This window comes from Corapipo altera, unplaced genomic scaffold (assembly GCF_003945725.1).
Source record: "Corapipo altera isolate COAL_440 unplaced genomic scaffold, ASM394572v1 57, whole genome shotgun sequence".
Taxonomy (NCBI): Eukaryota; Metazoa; Chordata; class Aves; order Passeriformes; family Pipridae; genus Corapipo; species Corapipo altera.
Window position 1 is genome coordinate 4,523,176 of NW_020884905.1, and position 4,908 is coordinate 4,528,083.

At 44.9% G+C, this 4,908-nt stretch overlaps 1 protein-coding gene across 1 annotated transcript in view; it reads right to left on the minus strand.

The window, feature by feature from the left end:
* Window positions 1-3,429, minus strand: part of LRRC8C (leucine rich repeat containing 8 VRAC subunit C) — a 26,964-nt gene extending 23,535 nt beyond the window's left edge. Inside the window, exon 1 of the mRNA XM_027651736.1 lies at window positions 3,319-3,429. The gene's annotated coding sequence lies outside the window, so the exon portion shown is untranslated. The remainder of the gene's footprint in view (window positions 1-3,318) is intronic.
* Between the last annotated feature and the right edge of the window lie 1,479 nt (window positions 3,430-4,908).

Here is a 4,908-nt window from a genome sequence, read left to right on the forward strand (position 1 = left end):
CCGGTCTGACGCACGCGGCGGTGCCGGGGGGCGCCGGCCGGGCCGGGCCGGGCAGCCCCCTCAGCCCCTGCGGGCGGGACGGTCGCACGTCGCCCGCTCCCCCGGGCGCGCCGCTAACGCTGCCTGGGAGCCACGGCCTCGGGGAGCGCCCGCGGCATCCCCGGGCGGGGGAGCGTTGGCACGGACGGGCTGGGCCGGGGGTGGTGCCGTGGGAAGCAGCGCCGGGCGCGGGGAGGGAGCCGCGAGTCGCCGTCCCTGCGCGCGCGGGCGGCTTCGCGCCGCGTCGGGACGGTGACAGCAGAAATTGTGATGGAAAGATCTCGACCTCAACACACAGGGCCGTGGAACGACTATAAAGACACCAGGCTGTAAAGCGCCCGGGATTGCATTAACAATGGAAAAGTGTCTCAGAGAGTGACAATTGGAAACACAAACTTCTGGCCCAGCAATTCAAAAAGCACAGTCTGAAAACTGCTGCTGAAAGAAACCACATGTTTAAAGAGACTTTTGTCCAACATTTCCAGAAAGATTTACATCTCTGGCAGAACGAAGAGACAGGACAAATTCTGCATCAGAGGGAGGTACTTGCCCTCCAGTAACTTGCCCCTAACCTTAGGGGTAGCATGTGTATCCCCTTAGGGACAGTTCAAGTATGTAAACAAGGAAATACAAATACATAAGCCCACTGGGGAGGAGTTAATGAAAACAAACACAACATGAGGCATCACAGCTGTTTTGCTGCAAAAATATTAACTGGGTTGGGATGTGAACCGAAGGTCTGCCAGGGATAGCTGTGGGTAATTCTGACTTCATGTACTTTCTGACCCATTTGCTTCAGGGACTGCTGAGGGCAGACTCAGGTTCCTCATTTGGGAATCGTGGATGTGATTTATATCTGTGGGAGTTCAGCTCATCGTTTTCCTTAAGTGTTTGCTTAAGTGCTTTGCTGTGCAGAGCTGCTTTTCTCAGCTGAAGCCTCGAGGCTTTCTGAGGCACCTGAAGAAGTGAGGGTCTGAGTCTGACAGGAGCTGGAAGGGGCTGTCAGCGTAGCTCCCTCACAGTCCTCCAGAGCTGCCAACCTAAAAGATTTCAGCAATATGGCACCATTATGTAATTTTAAGTGTTAGCCCCATGCGCTGTGGGATATGCCTAAAGAATAAAACAGGACAAATAAGCAAGGTTTCCACATGGATAAAAGCATTGGGTTTCTGTTTTTTTGAGCTAAAGAAATAGTTATGGTGACTGCTGTGTTCATTTTATTGGTTTCTTTCCATTACTCTTAACTCCTGGCTGCAGCTTAAAGAATCCCTCCCTGTCCTGGATGGTTTCTTCTTTCAGTCATTTGGAGGCAGTCGTTCCTTTCACCCTTTCGTCATCACTTAGCTCATTTAATCTTTTCTCATAAGTCAGTCCCTCCCGTTACCTAATCATGGTGCTGCTTTTCCTTGAACTCCCTCTCAGTTTCTCGTTTATTTTATGGTGATACGGTGGCCCATAATCCTGCTATTGTTAACGTTTCCTGTTGTGGACTTTTGGGTTATTTTTGTTCAGAGTTGCTGCAGGAGTTGGAAGACTGAGCTAAGCTTCCCCTGTGAAGAATAATTACAGGCAAGGTCACTGATACTGCAGTAGGAAATATGGTCCATGGATAATTATAGCTGGTGGGTTTGGGGATGGAGGCTTAGTGCAGTTCTGGTATGTGAGCTTCTGGTGGAAGAAGGCCCAAAAATATGTTTACTATCAAACACACAATTGCAACTCCAAATACCTTTGCTCTAGTGGAAAAATTCTGCTCTCTGCAGAAAACTGTAATTTATTTGTGAATTTCTGCATTATTTTCTTTAAGACCATCTAAGCAGGTGAAATCTGAAGTAATTTTGGGATGTTTATTTTACTAAAACGGTAGACAACAGCAACTGGATTCAACCACTTGTTTGACTGCAAGTTTTTGACATCCTTTGATTTTGTTGTTGCCTCTTTTTCACTGACTCCAGAAGAATGTGGGATAGGTCACATGAGAAATGTCATTACTACAAACTTAAGATACCTGCTTTAGCGTCAATTGGCCTGTTTAGTCATTCATAACTTACAAATTCTACAAGTGTTATTGCTGCTACTGAGCGTTACCTTGCAGTACTTACACTACAACAGAACCAAGAGCAGGGTTTGATTTACACCCGAGTTAAAAGTATCACAGACCAGCCTCCAAACTGAGTTAGACACAGGAACAGATCACACTGCCAGTGCTTATGTTGCAGTTATCCTCTGTTCCTGTAGCCATGGGCTGAATCTCAAGTGTGACCCACGTTCAAGATGCCTAATTCTGTAGTCCTTACTCAGCATCAACATAGCACCTGCCAGAATACAGCCCCCACCTGCTACTGATTCCTTCTCAGTTTTGTTTCTTTATTTTTTGTCTCTAATCCCTTCGTAATTTGAGGATGCACCCTGAAAAAACTCAAAACCATTCCATACTCTCAGGTCTGGGGTCCCAAGAGTGGCATTGAAGCTGGGTCTGAGGGGATGGTCTGCACAGAGCTTGGCAGACCACTTACCCTCAGCTTCAGGAGAGATCAGGGCAACAAACGCAGGGTTTGAGTGCCAGAGCTCTCTCTATACTTGGAAACACACCCACAGTGAAAATGCTTTTCATCAGTCATCTCTCCAACAACTGTTGAAAACAGCATAATCTGCTAACACAGAAAAGCTAAATTGCTTTCAGACGAAGCACTGAAAAACTGCTTCTGTGATTTGCTTCAGCTCAAATCCAAAATGAATGATTTGACAGCTCTAGTGCTTCTTATCTGCTTGAAGTTTCTGTCAGAATGTATCACTTTCTGTAGTTTGCTTTTCTCTAGCTTTACATTTTAACCCCTCTTCCCCTAGATTAGTTTTTGAAATATAAATTTTAATTGCACCAGATGTTTAAATAATAGCAGTATGCTGGAAATACAGACTTTTAAAATAAATTGCATGGATGCTATGGGCTGACTGGGAAGGAGAAGCAAAGCTTCAGAGCAGGGTGAAGAATACAGTCATTTCTCAAGCCTGCAGCATTTCTAAATACTAAAACTTGCTTTAATCAGAAGGAAAACGCTGAAAGGTCGTTTAATCTCATGAGCTCTTTTCTTGTTCCTAATAAAGAGGAGCCACATTCTGGTACGATTACAATGAAAGCAGTGCAATTACATCAGGGGAGAATTTGGGCCAACTAGTTCTCTCTAGAGAAGATATTGACAGCTGTCCCCACATACTGATGAGAAAACAGAGAGCTAAAGACATAACAAAAGAAATAGGACTAGCTCCCATTTTTCTGACCTTTGGCTGAACTGGAGCTCCTGGATTTGAAGGATGCTTTACCTCTGTTACACTTCTGATCATCATCAGGTTTTCTTCAGTGACCTGTCTGAAAACATCTTCCTAACTGAGAAGCTGCGCAGCTGTGCTTGGTGTGGCTCTGGCAGCTCTGAGCCACTGAGCCGTGTGCTTCATGGGATACGGCATCTTATCTAATTTTAGATGTGATGCAATGAGTGGGGGTAGCTCATATGAGGCAGGAGGGATGGAGTGCAGCAGCTTGAGCTCAGAGCAAATACTTAACAATTACTAAATGCTACTTTCAATATAACAGAGGCTTTTATTACTGCCAATGCACAGTTATGGGTGTGATTGAATAAACAAGTGGTAGCAAGGACAAACAATTCTGGGCAGGATATTAGGACAGGAGTCAATCAGCAGGTTTGCTGTCCTCACATGGTAGCTGAGGTTACCCCAGTCCTGCCTCCCAGCCTTCCCCCTCTGATGTTCTCTATTGAAATGCTGTAGCTGGTCTGACATACAAATAGGCTTTCTACAGGGACACCATCTCTTAGCCTCATTCAAGCACTCACAGAGAGATGGCTTAATTCAAGTGTTCGGTTTTCTATCATACTTGGTTTTCTCAACAGCTCTCTGCTCCTCGCCCAGTTAGTCTGCCCACAACCAAATTCATGCATAGAATACAAAGAAGCTCTACTTTTAGGGAAGTCTATCACTTGCCAGAACAGTGACTTATCCCGACCAGTATCCTGGCTCCAATGCTGTGCTGGACTGAGTCACTGGTTACACGGCATGCTCCCCTGGCTGATATCCTGTTAAGAGATAACAGACTGTCGCTGTCGGTGCCCCCCTTTGCATCATGCTTTGGGCTTGGATGTTTCAAAGAGGATTCAAGTCTTTCACTTTCACCTCAGCTTGGAATGTTTTTCCCTAGTCTCCCCCACCATGAAATTCCACTGTTGAATTACCCACCTTTTTGTCCACTGTCTTTAAACAGTTAGTTGCAGATCTTTTACTGCTAGCAAACCTGTGTCCGTAAATCATATTCTAAAAAGCACAAATAGCACATTCTTAATGGAAATCCCTTTTACACAGCTAAATAATTAAGTGTTTGAGAACGTGGTCCGTATGTTTTTCTGTGGTATTTTAAAACAGTCATCTCAAAATAAACAAAAAGAAATGTTTGTTAATCATCTGGAATTTTTAATTTCCTATTTTGCATGGGAACCTGAGTAATTAGACATATGGTATGCTTGTTAGCTGGGAGAGGGTCAGGATTAGAATAGATTCTCAAAATTAGAAAGCACTAAAATACAGCAGCAGTCTTGGCTGCCTAAACTTAAACAATGTTTTGTGCTAATTGCTGGAACAGATCAACACTGAGAAAAACCCACACATCTAAATGGTTCTCTGAAATGTGCTGCTTGGCAGGAGAGAGGAAGCTTCAGGGGGATGGGGATGAGCTAGTCCATACTGTACCTGCAAAGGGGATGATCTGATACAGACATAGCTGATAAGGAGCAAAATGTGAAGTATTGTTTGGTGGCTTCTCTATGAGCTCAGTAGCTTTAAGAGTTGTGGGACTCTCAA